This window comes from Aythya ferina, assembly GCF_964211825.1.
Source record: "Aythya ferina genome assembly, chromosome: 1".
Taxonomy (NCBI): Eukaryota; Metazoa; Chordata; class Aves; order Anseriformes; family Anatidae; genus Aythya; species Aythya ferina.
Genome location: NC_140296.1, coordinates 89,615,062 through 89,634,331, shown reverse-complemented (window position 1 = coordinate 89,634,331; position 19,270 = coordinate 89,615,062). Strand labels below are relative to the sequence as shown.

General features: G+C 62.1%; 1 protein-coding gene across 6 annotated transcripts in view; it reads left to right on the top strand.

The window, feature by feature from the left end:
* Positions 1-19,270, top strand: part of BCOR (BCL6 corepressor) — a 73,057-nt gene that overhangs the window by 14,718 nt on the left and 39,069 nt on the right. For 4 of the 6 annotated variants that reach the window (XM_084515795.1, XM_084515797.1, XM_084515796.1 and 1 more), the window contains exon 1: positions 6,466-7,067. The exons of 1 other annotated variant lie outside the window; for it this stretch is intronic. The gene's annotated coding sequence lies outside the window, so the exon portion shown is untranslated. One more of the 6 variants, XM_084515792.1, reaches the window with a different exon arrangement.

Genomic DNA, 19,270 nt, shown 5'->3' with positions numbered 1-19,270 from the left:
GGGGCGGTAGGAGACACGTCTCCTGTTTCTAATAAAGGAATCGGCTTTTATTGAAGGATAAATGCAGGGAACCAAAGTCGTGTGGGCTGCAGCCGCCGAGCTTCGTTAGCTGCCGATGTGACTGTGAAGATAAAAACGCTCCACAATAACGCGAGCGAGCGCCGGGAGCGCCCGGCGCTGGGGGGGACGCGCGCTCCCCGCCGGCCCCGGCCCCATCCCCGGCCCCGACCCCGGCCCCGACCCCGGCCCCAAGCCCCCCCCCGAGCCCCGCGGCCCCGTGCCCGCGGCGGAAGGTGCCCGGGGAGCCCCAGCCCGTGCTAACGGCTCGGCCTTGGGACTTGGCCAAGTTTCTCTGACTTAGGGGAACTCTGGGGATGAGTAATCGCGCCAGGCTAGGCTTTGGGAGGGTGTTTTTTTTTTTTTTTTTCTTCTTCTTTTCGCTCTCTCTCTCTCTCTTTTTTTTTTTTTTTTCCCCTTGTCATCAGCTGCTGACCCACTCACTCCGAGAACGCGGCACCGAGGTGTTTCTGAGAAGGGCGGCGGGAGGAGACGGCTGCTGCGGCGAGCCCGGGGAAGCCCCCCCCCGGCCGCCTGCCCGTCGGGGCTGCTCGGGGGCCGCTGCGGTGGCCCCGGCGGGGCCGGGGGTGGCCGCAAGCAGCGCCCCGCACACGCCCCGCACGGCTGCCGAGGGCAGCGCGGTGGCGCCTGGCCCTCGGGGCGGCGGCGCCCGGCCTTTTTCCCCCGGGATCTCGGTCGACGGCGACGGAGCGAGGCCTCCCGGGGGGGAAACCCGGCGTGTGGCCCCGGCCCCGGCGTGGGCGCTGCCCGGCGGGCGGGGAGGAGCGGGCGGCCGCATCCTGCCCGCGGGCAGCGGCGGCGGAGGGGATGGGAGGGGAGGGGAGAGGAGGGGAGGGGAGGGCAGGGCGGGGGCCGGGCGGCGTGCCCGGTGTGTGCCTGCCGGGCCGCGGGGTCGGAAGCGGCCGGGGGGGCGCGGGGGGAGGAAGCCAGGGGCGAGGCGGCGCCGAGCTCCGCCGCCGGCAGGGGATCCTGCGGCGCGGCTGGCGCAGGCCGGGGAGAGAGGCAGCGAGGCGGCCGGGGGTTTTTTGGGGGGGGGTTCAAGGGGCAGGAGGGCCCGGAGGGCTTCGGTCCCCTCCTTACCTGCGCGATCCGGCTTCCCCGAGCCGCGCCGGGATGCGGGAGGTGCGCCGCGCCCGGTGCGGGCACACGGCGGGGGGAGGACGCGGGGAGCCGGAGCGAGGACAGGGCTTTAAATGGCATTTCTAAGCGGAAAATACTTTTCTTTTTCCCTTTTTTTTTTTTTTTTTTTTTTGTTGTTGTTCGAAGCCGCTTTCGAAATGAACATTTTCAGCGATAAGAGGTGACCGATCAGAATCGCTGGGGGGAGGCTGCAGGCAGACGTTTTGCCCCAGCTTACTGTTATCTTATCTTTCACACTTGCAGGGCGCAAAAGTGGCTTATCTTTGTACCCACCCCCCTCTCGCCTTAATTGCTAAAAACACTGTGAAGTGTTAAGTACAGGACTAAAGAATCTCTCCGCGTGTCTGCCATGCGAGCGGAAAAAAAAAAAAAAAGAGAGAGAGAGAAAAGGATCCGACTTGCAAAATTAGGGGCTTTTCTCTGGAAAAGTACACACGTGTACACCCCGAGAGCCCCTCCCTGCCCCCGCTCCGCTGCCGCTTTGATGTTGCAGGCTCTCCTTTGGCTTGTAGGCTCCCCGGCGAGCCACCCGCCGCTGCGGGCTCCCAGCCGGGAGCCGAGCCCGCTCCGCAGCTCGGCGGAGGCCCCCGGCGGCCCGGAGCCCGCTGTCACCTCTGGGGCGGAGTGAATAACCCCAGTGTTTGTGAACCCGGCCGCGGAATTGGTATTCAGGGCTGAGGCACGGCACCGTCTCCTGGCTTTTCTCTCCCCACCCCCCCCCCACACACACACTCTGAAACAAAACACAACACAAAAACAAAACCAGAAGGAGGACGGAGGTGATTCATCGACTGTATCCAATTATTAACATACAAGCTGCAGGCTGCACAAACACACCTTCAAACCATGGCGCTTCGCTTCCCCCGGCCGGCGGATGATACAGAAACTCCGCAGCGCGGTGGCTGCCGAGCCAAGGCCGGGGGGCGCAGAGGGAGCCCGGGGACCCGACGCCAGCCTCGGGCACCCCTCTGGGACCGGGGGGCCCGGGAGGTGATGGCTACACCTCGCCCTCGCTGCTCCTTGCTTGGGGACAGGGGGTTGTTTGTCCCCTGCCTGCATCCCGGTGCCCGCAGGGGGGGGGACACCGCGAGCAGACAAAATGGCCGAGGTCTCAAAGCAGGAGAGCTGGGGGAGCCCCGCGCCCCTCTCCCCTTGTCCTCCTACAACCCCACTGCCCCCTTCCCCATCCCAAGAGGCTGGGGGCTGTGCGACCCTGCTGAGCTTTGCCCGGGCCCCGATGGCTGGAGGGCAGCCCGGAGAGCATCGGGGTGTCCGTCGGGGTGTCCGTCGGGGTGTCCGTGGCGGGTTGCCTCTCCCGAGCACGGAGAGAGCAGGGCCTCGGGATCGCGGGCACCGCGGCTCTTTTGTGGAGCGGGGGAAGGGTGCGGAGCAAAGCAGAGCCAAGCGGGGAGATTTGTCATTCTCCTTTGTACGAGAGATAGCGCGCCGCTCGGTCCCTGAACCGAAGGCGTTCTCGGGCTCTTCTGGGGAGAGGGGAGGGGAGAAGGGGGGGGGCTGGAAATAATGGATCTCCTGTCAACAGAGTAGCCCTGAACTGCGAACTAAAATTATAGTACTTGTGCTATGCAAAACCCCCTTGATTGCGCGGGGAGTTCGCATGGCGGTGTAACAATATGCTGGCACCGTGTCAGGTCTGAAAGCGCCGCAGACCCCGTATAACGCCAATTGAGGCTTGTCTTGTTTTGTTATTCAGATTTCTACACTTCCATTAAAAACAGCCTTACAATAAGCAATGATAAAGGTCTGATTTAAGACACACTCAAGCAGGGCAATTCAGAGCTTAGGACAGTGATCTGTTATTTATAGGCTTTTCCTAGCACTCATCACCAGGCTGTCTGAGCACCTCGCTCGCATTAATTCATTTTACCTTCGCGGCGCCCGGCTCCCCTCTCCCTCGTTCCCCGAGCCCAGGAGACACGGGCTCTCCGCTCGCCGTGTTCCCGGCAGGGGAGGGAGGCCCGGAGGGGGCTTCTCGGCTTGGGGGTCCCGACCCCCAACTTTTGGGGCATGAGGAAGGCGGCACGGAGCTGCCGGGAGCCCAGGCGTGCGGGCCAGGGGAGCGGGGAGGGGGAGGAGAGGGGGGGCTTGCCATTAGAGGCCTCGCTGGAGGTAAATGAGAGCCGGAGTAAAGCCGTCCCATTTGGAAGCCTCCTGCGAGAAGTCCATTCTGCCATTAACAATGGATTTGTCTTTACGAGGAGGTTAAGTGCTTCGCATTATCGGAGCTGCCGCTCGTGCGAGCGCATCCTCGCCCGGCTCCGCAGCAGCAGCAGCAGCACTATTAGCAGCAGCACTAGCAGCAGCAGCAGCACGGAGCCCCGAGCAGCTGTGCGCAGAAGCCCCCCCAACTCCGGGCCGAGAGCAGCGCGCAGCGGCCTGACCCGGGGGTCAGCTCCCCCCGGGGCGTGCGGGAGGGCAGGGCCCGGCGCTGTGCAGGCGGCAGCGAGCTGTGTTTTCCCGGCTTAGCTCGGCCGTGCTCGCCGCCGGGCCGAGCCAGGCCGCGGGAGGAGCGAACTGAAGCCCCAATGTGCTGGGCGGCCTCCCCGCGGCAAAGCTCGGGGACCCGGGGAACAAAAAAGGCACAGAGGCGAACAAGCGCGGTTCTGTTCCTCCCCGCCGCGGAGGAAACGGCGCGCACAAAGAAAGAAAAGTTTGACTACGGTTAAAAATAAAATTAAAAAAAAAAAAAAAAAAGTGGAGCGAGTTTTCGGCGAGATAACTTGAAATCACCGGTTAAAGGGGAAAAAAAAAAAAAAGAAAGAAAGAAATTAATACGGCAAACAAACAAAAAGCACAAAACCACAGAAAAAAAAACACCCAAGCCCACGCCGTAGGCAGACGCATGTGATCTGGACTTTGCCGCCCGGGGGAAGGGAAGCGGGCGACTTTTGTGATGCAAGTGGGGGCCGATGGCACCGCGGAGCCGGCCCCGCGGGGACAGACAAAGCCGGGAGCCAGCGCAACCGGGAAGCCGCGGCTGCGGCCACCTCGCCGACAGCCGCGATAGTTCTGCTTTCCTACCGAAAGGAGCGATTTTAACGAGGTTTTCCCTAGGAAAGGGGAAAAAAAAAAAAAAGAAAAAAAAAAAGGCAGAGGCCTTTCCTCCAGCTGTGTGTCTGTAACTCACGTGTGTTCAGTCTAATAACTTTTAATGTCTAGCCCTAAAACGTCTTTATAAAAAATAGCTTTACAGCGTAATAGGCCAGGTGTCCTTCTGCTTGTTATCGGAGATTAAAAAAACGTGTGGCTGCCTTTTTTTTTTCACGTGCGTGGCCCGCCGCCCCGGCAGCAAACCCGCCGGCCGCGGCTCGGCCCTGCCCGCAGCCCCCCGGGGGTCGTGCGCCCACCGACCGCCCCCCGGCCCGGCCCGGCCCGGCCGCTGCCGGGCGAGGAAGGCGAGCGGCGCGGAGTTTTGGGTTTCAGCCGGTGGGTCTTTCACTTCTGCTTCGAGACGGGCGACTTCTTCTGAGATCCGTAGCGAAAACCCCAAAGCCAGTTTCGCGAAATGCCAGCCGTGACTGGGCCGTGCGCGCTCCGTGTCCCCCCCACCTCCCCCTGCCCCGGGCAGCTGGCGACCCTGGCGATTTTCCTGACGTGGCTGAGATTCTCCGTCCTTTTTTTTTTTTTTTTTTTTTTTTTTGGCGGGGAGGAGGAGGGAGCACTTGGCCACGGCCAACTTTCGGGAACTCCTGCTCTGCCATCCTCAGAGCGCTCCCTGCGCGCTCCCTGCCCGCCGTGCTGCCTCGCTGCGCTCCCGGGAGCTTTTTTTTTTCTCGCAGGGGCGCGATTAAAAATCCCCCCCTGGGGCTCAATATCCGCGCTATTCACCAGCTGCTCGGGATCTCCGCTCCCCCGGCCGGGCGGTGCGGGGCCGCCCCGGGGCTCCCCCCGCTTCTCCCGGGGGCCACGGGAGCCTCCGCGCCGCGGTCACCGCGGGACCGGAGCCGGGCGTTACGGACGCGAAATTTACGAGGCGAGCTCGGCGAGCCAAAAGTTGCCGTGCCAAAGTAAATAGATGCAGCCGATAACTACCAACCCGGAGATTAAAGGGCTCCTGAACCCGGGCAGAAACCTTAAAGCGGCCGGAGGAACGGCAGCGGAGGGGAATCGCGCTTGAGCCGCCGCGGCGGCCGCCCCCGTTCACACGCTGCGGAAAGCGCCTTACGGGCTCCCGAAGCCGGATCAGGCGACAGCGCGCTTTAATAAGGTCCCCCCCGGCCCCCCCGCCCCGCGCAATGCAGACGTTGACAAACGAGCGTCTTTTTCCATCCCGATTTTAGAGCCGGGAGAAGGGGCCGGGGGCAGGCGCGCGCAGCAGCGCGGCCGAGCCCTGCGAAGCTGGGGTGCTCTGTGTGTGTGTGGGGGGGACACCCCTTTATAAGGCGGGGGGGGCTGTGAGAGAGAAAGGGGGGGGGCGGCGGGGATGCCCCTGCGCCACGGGGGGACCCCGAGCCGGAGCGCCCGGGGACGGGGAGCCCCGGTTGGGGGTCGGGGGGGGTCTCCGAGGGGCGGGTGGCGGAGGGGCCGGGGGCGTCCCGGGGGGGCTGCATCGCGGCGGGGCCGGGCGCGGAGCCTCGCAGCGCCGTCTGGCAGCGCCGCCGCCGCCGCCGCCGGGGTTTTGACAGCTTGGCGGAGCGGAGTGAGCGGAGCTTTATGGTAATTGCGGTTCTCCACTGGCCTTCTGGGTAGCGAGCGAGGGGAGTATCGGCGGGGCGGGTGGGGGGGGAGCCGGGGGGGGGCCGGCTTTCCTCTCCCCCGCCGGCCGGGGAGCGCTCAGGGGTCCCCCCGGGGCGCCGCAGCCTGGCAGCGCTGAGCTGTGCCAGCCGGGGGGGGCGCGCAGGGCAGGGCGAGGCGAGGCGAGGCGAGGCGAGGCGAGGCGAGGCGAGGGGGCCGGCGGCGGCGCGGCGGGGGGGGGCAAATCAATTAGTCAGGGCGAAAAGGGGGGGGGAGAGCGGCGGGGCGAGCCCTGCCTGGGCAGGGAAACGCAGCCCGGGGAGGGGGAAACTTGCAGAGGGAAAAAGCGGTGGCGGCGCTGCTGCTGCTGCTGCTGCTGCTGCTGGCGGCGGCTCCCTCGGTGCAGCGCCTGCCCGGGGGGAGGGGAAGGGAGGGGAGGCGGCGGCTGGAGGAGGAGGAGGAGGAGGAGGAGGGAGAGAGGGAGGGGGGATGCGAGGGGAGCGCAGCGTGCAGCAGACGGAGCCCGGTCTCCCAGCGGCAAGGTGAGGAAGAGCGGCTTTCCCGGCGGACTAAAGAGGGGAGGGGGGGGAGAGGAAGAAAAAAAAAAAAAAAAAAAAAGAGAGAGAGAGAGAGAGAGAGGAGGAGAAGAGGAGGAGGAGAATTAAATCCCCAGCCACACACACACACAAAGCCGCGGCGGCCAGGGCACGGGAGACGGCGGCGCGGGCGAGATGTGGGGAGCGCCGCGCTCGCCAGCGCAGGAACTTCGCCCGGAGCAAGCCAGCAACATGGCGCTGCCAAACCAGAGCCGGCAGCCGGAATGAGCATCGCGGGCTGCTGCTGCTCCCGCTGCCGCCGCTGAGCCCAGCCGAGCGGAGCCGAGAAGCGAAGCCCCCCCCGCGGGCACCTGCCCCGTCGGCGCAGGCGGCGGCCGCGCTCCTGCCCCCCGCGCCCTGCAGCTCCCCGCCCGCCCGCAGCGGGGCAAGCCGCGGCGCACGCCCCCCCCGGAGAAGGGGGAGGGGGGGCGAGGAAACTTTTCTCCAGCCTCCCCCTCGCACCCCCACGCCCGCCCCCCGACGGGGCTGCCCTTCCGGGGAGAGCAGCGGGGCGAGGCGAGGCGACGGCGGCGGCGGGACCCACGGCGCGGCAGGAAGGTCAGTGCTCCGCTCCGCGCCCCGCAGGCAGCCCTCGGGGAGGGGGGCGGGGGGCTCGACGGGGCTCCCCTCGGGGTCCTCCCACCCCCCTTTCGACGGGGACGCGGTCCAAAGTTGCGGCTCGGGGCGGGGGTCGGGCTGGGGGGCCGCGGGCACACGCCGCCGCTCCCGGTGCGCCTCCGGGGAGGGGAAGTTTGGAGGCAGTTGCTGGCGGAGATGCCTGCTCGGGGAGCCGCGGGTGGCGGTGTCCGCTCCGGAGAACCCGCGGGGGGGTGCGAGGAGGGGGGGACGGTGCCGGGGAAGGCGCCGAGGCAGCGGCCGGGGCGAGGAGCGGGGCGCCGGGACGGGAGAAAGGGGGGGTCCCCGCTCGGCACCGGGAGGCTGCGCGCCCCGGGGCGGCCAGGTGAGGGCACGGGGAGCCCGCAGCGGTTCCGTGCCCGCGCCGGGGGAGCCCGGGGCTCCGCTGCCCCCTTCCTCCTCCTCCTCCTCCTCCTCCTCCTGCCGGCGGGGCGGGCGGCGCGGCGCACGTGGGGCAGGGCGGCCCGGGGCTTTCCCGTGCGCCCAGCCGTCCTGGCGTGAGGTCCGGCGTGACACGGAAGTTTCGGGCGCCTTAAAAACGGAGCTGGGACTCGGGGAGCGAGCCGGAGGGAGGCTCGGGGCTCGCCATCAAAGGGCCGGTCGGAGGGGGCCGGCCGGGCGGGGAGGCAGCAGCAGCGGAGGCTGCTTTGTGAAGCCGGGGCCAAGCGGGGCGGCTCTGCGCAGCATATGAGGCACGCATTTGATGTTCGCGGAGCGAGTCCGGGGGCGAGGGCTGCGGAGCGTTCACGTTCCTCTTTCTTTCTTGGTGTGTGTGTGTGTGTTTTTTTTTTTTTTCTCTTCGCTTCCCTCCCTCTCTCGTTTCCGCGATGTCTGTCGGATCCCGGGTTCACTGATCGAGGAGGGGAAGGGGGGGGGCGGAGAGCACCTCCCCCTCGCCCCCGACTGAAAAAAAAAAAAAAAAAAAAAAGAAAAAAGAAAAAAAAGCCCCGGCCGTAGCGAGCGGTGTAAAACTGACAAAGTGCGGGCACTGGCTTTAATGGTATCGCCTCGGAGCTCCTCGCAGCATTAATTCCCACTAATGAATCTTTTCCAGAAACTCCGTTCATTGCTTTCATCTGCTCTTTGGAGCCTGCAGCTTTTGTATTCGTGTTTGTATTAAAAAAAAAAAAAGGGGGGGGGGGTGGAGTGGAGCGGGGGGAGTCCAGCCCGCACCACGTAGCCTCGCAGCACAGCCCGGATTTTCCAAAGGTTTCTATTAACTTTTTTTTTTTTTTTTTTTTTTTTTTTTTCCCCTCCCGGGGCCGGGAACAAAGCTGGGGAGGGGGCGAGGTGCGGGGGTCCCGGCCCCGGGAGGGGGTGGATGGGGGAGGTTGGGGCAGCTCCTGCCGGTGCCCGGTGCCGCGCAAAAGGCGCGCAAGATGCGCGCAGCTCCCCGCGCAGCGCTTCGCTTCCTCCCCGCCGCCGCCGCTCTCGCCTCCTGCCGTCCCCGAGCCGCTCGCAGGGCTGTCTGGAGCCCGGTGCCGCCGCGCTTGCAACACCCCGATTCATTTCCTTTCGCTTCTCCTGCCGAAGCTGCTGCGTGCTTTTTTTTTTTTTTTCCCTCTTTTTTTTTTTTTTTTTAATTATTTTTTTTTTCCCCCCTCCGAGAGGTAGACGGCGCAGCGCTCACCCTAATTGCTTTTAGGAGGATTAGGAGCAAATTCCTCCCCCCCCCCCCCTCCCCTCCTTCCCCACCTCCCCGCCTCTCCCCCCTCTCGCCCGCCCTCCCTCCCTCCCGTTGCCTTCGCACGCCGGGGTTGCAGTTTATCCCTGGTGCAGTTCTTTGAATTGCTGTCACAAATAGGTGACTCAGAGTTAATTAGGAAGTATGCACTGGATCAATGGGCTGCACAGCTCATTAGTTATTCCCCAGCCTTTTGCAGCGTTGGACCTCCGGCTCCTCGCGCCGCCGTACCTCGTCCCTACTCAGCCCGGAGGGCTGGCAGGGAGCACTCGGGGTGAGGGGGGGACCGAGAGGGAGGGACACACACACACACACACACACACGTTCAAGTTTCCAGGTTGGTTTCTGTGTGGACTCGTGGCTGGATCCGCCTTGCTCCTTCCTTGTGGCCCCCCCCAGCCCCTCCCTGGCCGGCTGGCAAACCTGCCTCCCCGCCCGGGCGTGGGGGGCCCTCGCCCACCCCGAGGTCGGAGGGACGAGCCCGGGAATGTTACCAAAAACAAACAGGCACCAAAAAAAAAAAGAAAAAAAAAAAAAGAAAAAAAGGGGGGGGAACGAAAAAAAAAAAAAGTGTGCGTGTGTTTATTGGAGCGTACGCTGAGGGAGCAGACAAAATCTCATTTGTCAGGCATGAAGGTGGGCTGTGTGGAAGGCTATAAATACACCGGGGAGGATTGTAGCGCGGTCACTTTTCTGCTCCTCGCCATTTCTAAGGTGAGTGGCGGAGGCTGAGGGACCGGGCAGGGGCTTCTCCTGGTATTGTTTGTCCGCCTGTGATAGATCGGTCTAGACAGCCGCTCAGGCTCCCTGCGAGCTCAGGAACCGGAGCCTGAAAGGGAGAGTGGGGGAGTCGGAGAGGAAAAGGTCACCGCGATATTTTTTTTCTTTTTTTTTTTTCTTCCCTTTTTTTTTTTTTTTTTGTTTTGTTTGGTGGCGGTGGCTGTTAACCCTTAAAGCCGAGAGGGGATCGTGGCCGCCAGCCCCGGCCTGGAAGGAGCGGGGCGCAGTGGTATCAGGGATGCTGCTGGAGCTGGCGGAGGGGGGGGCGCGCAGGCAGCGCACCCCAGCGCTGCCCCGTCCACCCCAGTTGCTTTTTGAGAGCGGTTTCCCACAACAGGAAAAGAGTTCACGAGGCGAGCGCCGGATTATTTCGTTCCCAGGAGTTTCCTCTTTGGAAACTCCGGGGCGCGCTCGGAGCCGGGGGCGGCCGGCCACAGGACCGGCCAAGCCACCGCAGCCACTCGGGCAGCGTGTGGGCGAGCCCTGCCCGGGGGGTGATCCCTGGTCCCCCCATGTCCCCCCCAGCCTGGCCGTGCCCTCTGTGGGCCGCAGTGGAAGCCCCGGGGTGGGGGATCCCAGCCCTGCAGGGAGAGCGAGTTCACGCCACCGCCTGCAGCTCCGTCAACTTCTCCCCTCGCAGCGCCGAGCCCGTGGCCACCCGGGGCCGTGCGTGCGGGGTCAGTGGGTTTCCTTTTTTCCTGGGCAGCCCTGGGCTCGTGTCCTGTGTGCGCAGCAGCCAGGCACGCTGACCTCGGTGTGTTTTTGGCAACCCGGCGGGCCGGGCGGCGGGCACACCTCGCCGAGCAGGAGGGCAGGCTGCGAGCGAGGCTGGCGTGGCGGCTGGCAGGAGGTTTGGGGTTATTTGCACGGCGTGTGCGTGTTTCCTTTTGTACTGAGACATTCTCGGTGGATGAGATGCGATCGTGCCGTGCAAGCCTGGGCGGTACAGATTAAAAGCAGTTAAGGCTTTAGAGCGATAGATAAAAGCTGGTTTTGTTGGATTCGCCTGCAGCGCAGACCATTCCCATTCCTCTTTGTCTGAGCCCCGGTTCCGGGCGCTACAGCCTTATTGGAAATGCTCCCGAGCAGTCCGCGGAGCCAGGGCAGCAGGCAGCTCAGCGCTTATTTACACGTCACATCTAAATACATCTCTAATTAGATAGAGGCAACGCCGGAAATGGCAGATTTGTTGCATATCTAATAGAGACCAGTACAAACAGACTCAGCGGGGCTTCCCTCTCTACAACACCCCCCCCAAAAAAAAAAAAAAGAAAAAAAAGAAAAAAAGAAAAAAGGGCCGGGAAGACCAGGCTAGTAATCCCAGAGCGAGCAGCAGTGACTTCTTGCCTTCGAGTGTGCTCCGGGCCCCGTTGGCGAACGTCTCCATTCTAATATTTAAAGCAATATTTAGAATGTGTGAACCGTATGCCCAAATATGGGCCGGGGCTCGAAACAATACTGGTGTCTTGGCTTTATTCCTGCGCGGGTGGACAGCCCAGGCTCCGTGTCACGCACTGTGTCTGCCTTTACCAGGACGTGCCCAGAGCTGTAGCTCCTCAGGCGGCTGGAAGCTGCCGGCCCTTCGCCCTCCTCTTCCCCCACCCCACAAGAATTCACTTTTTCTAAGGCCGTGTGGGCAGAAAGAGGCTGAGGCTGGTCCTGTTAGAGGGATGCCAAAGCTTTGGGGCAACTGAGCTTTGGGGACCCCATGCAGTCAGCACAAGCAAACTTTGCGGACCACACAAAGTTGTTGATGTCCTTTTGGGTCGTCGTTTGCGGGGAGAGGGGACTGGGGCTACCGTGGCCCGAAATAAGGAGTGCTGCACATCCCTAAGTAGTCTCGGCAAGCTGTGGCCATCCTTTGAAAGGTCTCTCGGCTCTGACCAGCGAGTGGCCCCTGTGAATAGAGGTGCAAGGCCTGCTCCGGCTCGGGTGGCAGCCACGTTGCGCCTGGTGTAGACGCAGCTCTGGGTGGTGCTGGTGTGGAGGAGGAGCGGGCTGTGGGTTTGTGAGCGTTGGCAGAGGTGTGGGGCTGTTGCCCGGGACTCTGCGGCGTGCTGCAGGTGACACACGATGCGCTATCTTTCCCCCGCGCACCGCCGTAGGTCACGTTTTAGTGCGGGCTCCGAGACGGCGGCGTGAGGCCGAGTTTAATACTTCCTCCTCAGACCGGCGTGGCTTGGCAAATAACGCATGGCCGGCGCGGGCCTGTTTTAGCCCCCGGCTCTTGATTTTGCAGTAACGTGGAGGGAGGGAGCCGGGCTGGCCCCGTTGGCCTCCCGGAGCAGCTCTCCCGGAGCCGGCTGCGCGTGTGCGCCTGGCTGCGTGCAGGAGCCAGCGCGGAGGCCTCGGCTGCAGGCAGGGGGAGTTCCCGTGGCCGTGAGCAGCCCTGGCTCCGGTTAATCCCCGTGTCCTTTGGCGGAACGGGCTCACGGCGACGGCTGCTCCGGGGCGACCTTTTCCCTCCCACCTGCTCGGGCCGAGCCGTGCGGCACGGGGCCGTCTCTCCCGGGGCAGCGCGCGTTTCCCCAGGGATCCTCCGCTGCCGGCGGCGCTCCTCTGAACCGATGAGCAGGAGAGGTGGGGACGGAAAGGAGGAGGCCAAGCGCTCGCAGCGAGAGCAGATTTAGGAAAGTTCTGCTGCTTTCCAGCAGGGAATTCATTTTTCCTTGTTTGCTGGACAGCAGTTCCTGGCAGCGAGGGGATTTTTTTTTTCCCCCCCTCCTCCTCTCTACCACTACTGGAAAAGTTAGCGAGCGAACGCACCTGCCCGTGGGTTTTTGTCAGGCGTGGCCTGAATTGTTTGGGACTCTCACCCCCGACCCACGAGCCCTCCACGCAGCCCAGTCCGAGCTGACAGCCCCGGTGCCGTGCGATTAGAGATGTGAGGAAGTCCGCTCGGAGAAGATCCTGACAGCATGAAATATAATTTGTGATCTGAAAGACAGTTTCCAGTATAATCTCATTATGCACCACAGACTCCCGGTGTTATTTTGTAGAAGGCGGACAATGATCAATTTACATTGACCTGGGGCTGGGCGAGCTTTTAGATGGTAATTGCCATATTGATTTGCATGCAAAAAGAAGACCTGCTAAAATTAAAGACCGGAAGCTAAATTAAACTAAATTTATTGTCTAGGTGCAAACTAAAAGACTTGTTAAAGTCTCGGGTAGAGTTGGAGGAGCTATGAAATTCAGAGGAAAAAAAAAATGATCGCGGTCCCGATCGCGGTGGAAAACGAACCGAGGCGGCCGGGAACAGGGCTGCAAAGACCCCATTGTGAGCGGAGGCACACAAGCCAGGGCTGCTCCGTGTAAGCCCCGACTCTCTAAACAATCGGCGAATAAAATATCTCCTCTGTCCAATGAAAACCTTGGGCTGAATGTTGGGATTGTCGCGCTAAGGAAAACAAAGCTTTATTTGGATAAGACAATTAAAGTGGAAAGCACAGAATCCACCAGCCACACTGGGAATCGGGCAGTATAAAGAGGCGAGTGTGCTCAATAGACCGCTGGGGAGAGGGGGGGAGGCTTCGGGGCCGCGCGGCGCGGCGGAGCCTGCACCGGGAAAGCCTGGCATTGTGCTCGGCGTGCTCCGCGGCGAGGAGGGGCGAGACGAGACGCCTTGGAGCGAGGTGTGCTCTGCTTTCCGCCGCTCTCCCACGGCTGCGAGCTGCGTCTCTGCAGGGCGGTCGTTCCCCGAGCTCCTCCGGACGGCCTGCGGTGGGTTGAGGGGTGCTGGCCCCAGCAGCCGGCTCGTTACCCCCGAGGGTGGGCTCCTCTTTTTTGTTTTACCCCGAGGAGTGCTCGCTCTCACCCCAGGTTGCTCGCTCAGCGCTCGGGAATACCTCACCTAGGGGCCTCGCACGTCTTTTCGCTATTTGCATATTACAACACACTGGGGCCTGCATCCTCAGATAGAAAAGTCAAATCTCCTCCTCCGCGGGAGTATCGGCGTAGCTGGCGCTTGGCACGGCTGATAGCAGGGAGAAGTACGCCCGTACTTGTGCGGGCAGCGGGCCCCGTGCCCGGGACAGCCGGTGGCTGTCCTTGTGCTTGCGTGGGCCGGGTGCCCTGGGGCTGCCTGTCCCTCACCCGCTGCCCTCGGGCTGTGGGGCATCCCCCTCGCTGCCCAGCTGGGGCCGGGGGCTGCTGCGGGGGCTGGGGGAGCTTTGCCTGGAGCTGCAGCTCGGGTCTGGTGCTTGTGCGTGGTGGCGGGTAGGGGCGGAGGAGTGAAATCAAAGCTGGGGGGCGTATTCTCAGCTCTCCTTGAAATTCGCAGAAAACTCGCTAATGGCGCGAGAAGGGATGGGCAGAGCTCCTCTTCTCCCAGCGTAAATTCTCTCCCTGAGCCCAACTTTCTCCACGTGAAAGCTCCAGGCTATGGAAAGATCCCACAGGGATCCCTGATCCCTGGGCAATCCCCTTTGCTCCCACACCCCAGCCTCCTGGGTTGTGTCTAAGCCTTTCCAGCTTGCCCACAGCAGCAGAGGCTGTGCTGTGCGTTTAGGAAGCCCTTCTCATGGTCTGCCGTCCCCCTGGCTCACCTTTCTCCAGCCCATTTGTGCTCCCTGCTCGGCGTTTTCCTTTCCCTCTGTTTCAGCAGGCAAGCACAAAGTGGATTAGCAGAGCCCCGTGCAGAATTAAGCAGCAAAGTTACGCCGAGCTCTGCCAGGAGGACTCGCCTGCCTTACCTGCACAGACCTCCTGTGCCGTGCCGTGCCGTGCCGTGCCATGGGCATCTCCCTGCCCGTGGGCTGGCTGGGTGCTCGCCAGGCTCTCCCCGCAGCGCTGGGCGAGGAGGGAAAGGTGGAAAGGTCTTGGGCTAAAGTGGCAAGCAGCGGGAGAAGCCGGAACAATTCTTGCGAGCAGGAAGTGATCTCCCGGGGTGAACGTTTTTAATGGAAGTGTAACTTGGCGTTGCACAAAAACCCAACCCAGGGCGGCTGCTGCCAGCCGGGGAGGATGCAGGCAGGGCCCGGGGAGATGCGTGGGAGGCTGAGCCGTGCCGTGCCGCGCTGCGCCAGGGGCGCCCACGGCGGAGCCATGCGTGGGGCGCTGCGGGAGGCTGCGGCGCGGCCTGCCCTGAGCAGGCGGCTGAAGGTTGTCTTATTTTAGCTGCAGAAATCTCTCTCTCCCGATCCGTTACTGCGAGATCTCGCTCGCAATAAACTGTATTGGCTCTCCTCTTTATACAAATTGCTGGTATGAAAGAAAACCCAGCCTATATGCATGGAGGCAGGCATGAGCTAGTGAGATCAGGTTTCCGACTGAGCTCCCGGAGGAGAAGTCAGCATTTGATTGAAGCTACACTTGGTTCTTGGTTCCCAGGGGACAGCAGCCCTGAAACACGAGAGCCCTCCCTCCTTTTTTTTTTCTTTTTTTTTTTTTTCTTTTTTTTCCCCCTTCTCCCTCTTTCGCTCTCTTCTTCCTCTGAAAGCCTTTGTGCTGAAAGAGCCTCGGTAGGCACGAATCGCCCGTCTCTCACCAGAGTGTGTTGCAGCCTTTGCTGACATTGTTTTGTTAGCAGTGGTTTTTACCAGGCCAGCAGATTTCCAGCTATGTATAGGCGATGAATAGTGGATGATACTGACCTGTGAGTACGCGCTGCTGGCATCGTTTGGTGGCGAATCCGATTCAGAAGTTGCTTGGAGACGTGTCGCGGCGCTGCGAAGCGCCCTGCCTGCCCGCGGAGGGAGCGCGCTGCCCTTTGGCGAGGCGGGCTGGGATGGAGGCGTCCTTCCAATCACGTCTGCTCCCTTCCAAAACTTGTTGTGTGCAAGCACACCGTGGAAGTCTAGGTGCCCTCCCGTGGTATCTTCAAGAGTTCGTGCAACGACAGATGTGTTTTAGAGCAATTTGTCCCGCCGTGATTTCCCTTTACAGACAGACCGTTTGGGTAGTGCTCGGTGTCGTACTGGGCATGGGAAGGTCTCCTTGGATTGATTTCTTTCTCCCGTGCTCGGTGACTTCCACCTCTCTAAGTTTGTCGCTGATGCAGGAACGTGTAAACGCAGGGAAAGAGGAGCGGGGCTTTGTGCCCCAACTCCAGCTGCGCCCTACACACGAGGCGAGAGCGTGCGGCATCCTGCCCACTGCCTGGACAGCCTGTCTGTCTGTCTGTCCTGCCTCTCCCTTCCACGGGAGCGGGCAGGGGACTGCGCTGTGCACAGCGGCTCCGAGCCCCGGGGGATGCTCCCAGGCCGGGGTCGTCGGGATCCCCAGGGGGGAGTGCGCTGCGGGGCCAGGTACGGGGATGCTGCAGGGTCCTGCAGCGGGGGGAGGCAGGCAGGGGGGCGAGTGCTTGCGGGAGGCTCCTCTCGGCTCCGGGAGCTCCAGCGCTGCCCCCAAACTCCCCAAAGTCGTCGCCCCTCGAGCCCCGCCGGGTATCGCCGCATGGGGTCGATGGGGCGAGGCATGGCCCCCCCGGAGCCCCCCGGGGCGGCGAGGCTCCGCCTGAACAATCGCCCGAAAGAGGCTGGTTGGGCGGCGGGGGGCGGGGGGCAGAGGGTGTTCCTTGTTTCGAGTAAACCAGCTGCAGTAGTTGATGGTAAAGCAATGAAGGCAGACACAATGCTGCTGTTGTTGGTTTGATCTCGAACTGTGGATTGTTAGTCTGGATTTAACTATGTGGCGAGGGGAGGAGGGGAGGGGAAGGGGAGGCGGTGAGGGGAGGGGGGGGGGGAATGTGAAGGCTGTTTACAGCTAGTGCAAATAATGTGACAGCTGTTGGAGCGCGAATAGCCCGCGCCTCTCCGCCACTTGCACACAAAAGCTCTCGCTGCGGCCGGAGCAGCTCCCGGGGGCGCCGCCCCGGGGCCCGACGGGGCGCACGGGGGCCGGCCCGGGCCGTCAGCGGCAGCGCTCGGGCCGCTCCTCGGCGGGGAGAAGCCGCCCCTGCCTCCTCCTCCTCCTCCTCCTCCTCTTCCTCTTTTTCCCTTCTCCTCCTCCTCCTCCTCCTGCTCCTCCGCCTGATTTACAGCGCAAGGGTGCCGGCAAGGCCGCCGCGCTCCTCGGCCGGCTCCGCGCCCGGCCCCCGACGGGTTTTGCGGCCGGGAAATCCCCGCTGGAAGCAGCGGCGCTTGGCGCTGCTGGGCCCCGGGGACTTCTCGGGTGTAGGGGCGTGGGGAGGCCCCCGGGGTCCCCTCGGTGGGCGCGGAGCCGCTGGCAGCGCTGGGGCATGGTGCCGGTGCGGTGGCTGTCGGTGCGTGTTTGCTTTTGGAGCAGCGCTGCTGGAGGAGAAGTTGTTGTCCCTCGGGATCGCACCGCGCCGCCCGAGATAACCTCGATGTGCAGGAGCCCTTGGAGCAGCTCCCCGGTGGAAAGCTGCTCCTGCACAAACAACCCGAGCGGCTATTTTCTCATCAGATCCTCCGCATCCGAGCCCTCTGTTAGATTTTTATTATTATTATTTATGCGTTCGCGAGGCGCGGGATATGAGACGCTGCCTGTGCTTGAAGTTGGCTCCTGTATCCACAGCGATCTCCCGGCCCTTTCAGAAGAGCCTCTGGAAAGTCGAGGGAACTTGGAGAACTGGGTCCCGGCCTATATTTGTACCTGACACAGTTTTGCTACCTACGAGAATCGCTACGTTTTATATAGCAAGTGACCTCCGCGTACTATTACCTTTTTATTTTTTCGAGGTTGTTCTGGGGGTGGAAGGCAAGGAGGAAGGGGAAATACTGATCCCCCCCCCACACACACCCTTCTTGTAATTTTGGTCCGTGGGTTGGCTGCCTGTTATCTATTTTTCTCCAATCTTTGCTTTTTCCTTCCCTTTTGGCCTTGAATGTCCTCTTGGTTCTTTATGGATTACGCCGCGCTATTAGTGGTGAAAGTACGCCAGCACTCATTCAACAATTTTAGCATCAATTCCTATAAACTGGTGTTTTATATGACATGTGCCATTTTTCTGCAAGAATACTGCTTGCGAAACTAGTTTCGCCTTGGAGCAAAGGCGGAAAGATAAACAAGGCTGCATAGCCAAAACACTGGCAATCTCTGCCTCCTTCCAAATCTTTTAAAGTCACGGAGTAATATTTTCAGGATTAGGCTGCTGCCTCTGAGGAGGGAATGTCGCTGGCGTTAAAAAAAAAAAAAAAAAAAAAAAAAAAAGGGAGAAAAAGCTAATGCAAATTAGAGAAAAATAATTTTCTTTCAGCGATATGCAATGTATTAGTCACTTGTTATCATGCTTAGAGGCAGACCTCATTTGCGCGTCTGCCAACTCGTTCACATCTGCTCAGAGCTGTTCAGGGCATTTTAACCTTGGCGGTGTCGTGTCGTAGTCCCACGGATCAAGAACGAGTAATTAAAGCTCTAAGCAGCAGCAAAAATTCATAGCCGCCCATCTGCAGCGCAGTTCACTCGCTGCTTTGTCTCGGTGCGGAGCTCCGCGAGGGGAGCGCGGGGCCGGCAGCGGGATGCGCGGCTCTGCCGGGCAACTTTCTGCTCTTTACCCTTTTTTTTTTTTTTTTTTAATTCTTTTTCTTTCATTTCCTTTTTTTTTCCCATGGAAAATATGTGTTTTTTTTTTTTTTTTTTTTCTTTTTTCTTTTTTCCCCTGTGCTGGGAGCAGGGCTGCGGAGCGCTTTGCTGTGCCCGCTGCGGACGTGCGACTCTGCGGAAGGTGATGTGGGGTTGGGACACGTAGCTGCCGAGACGTTTGCAGAGGTGCTCGCAATGCTGCTTTCGTAACCCAGGAATCGCCAGAAGTGCTCGGGGAAAAACAAAAACAAAAACCCAAACACCACATTTCCCGGCAAGGGAGAAACGTTAGCGCCGTGCGCCCGACATAAACTTTGGGGCGAGGCTGGTTTGGATGCATTGTTTAGGAGAAACCGAGCTGTTTGTTGTTGGAGGGGGGGTGAAGAAAAAAGGGGAGAAAAAGCCCCAACTTCCCAAGCACTTTTTCACCCAAGTCTCCGCGCACCTGGGGCCCGAGCCGGCCCGGCAGGGGCCGTGCAGACAAAGCCCTGCGGGGCCGGGGAGCCCTGCAGGCCAGCCCCGCTGGCTCGGAGGAGAGCCGGAGCGCCCCGAGCCGAGGATTTTCGCTGCTGGGCGCCGGCCATTTGCTGCAGCAGGCGCGGGGCTGCCGGGGGGGGGGGGACCGCGGGGAGGTGGAGGGGGAGCCGCTCTCCCCATCCATCAGCCCCTCGGAGCTGTTGCTCCGTAAATGAGGGAACCACAGGCCCTGTCAGCCGCAATTATGCAAAATGAAGTCGTCCGTGATCAATATCTCCCAACGTGCCCGACGGATGCGGGGGGGGGGGGATATAAAGGGGGGGGGCCGCCCCCGCCCGGCGTGCCGCGGCGGCTCCGCGCCGGGGCTCTGGGTGCGCAGGGGGTGGCCGGAGGGAAGGCGAGGGCGCACGGCCAAAAATCAGCCCCGCAGCCCCCCGGGAGGGGCGGGGGGCCGCTGGGGGCCGTGCTCCGGGATTTCTGCGGGGAGAGCGCCGCGGAAGTGAGCGCAGCCCTTCGCCCAAGTCCTCGCTCGCGGGAGCACTCGGACTTCTTTAGGCGATGTGGGGGGGACCCTCGCCCCCCCCCGGGTCCCCGAAGTTTGCGGAGATGGCAGGGGGGAAGGGGGGCTCGGCTCGGTGAATGGCGAGCCCGTCGCGCTGCGCTCGCCCAGCCTCCCGCGGCCGAACAATGGGGGACG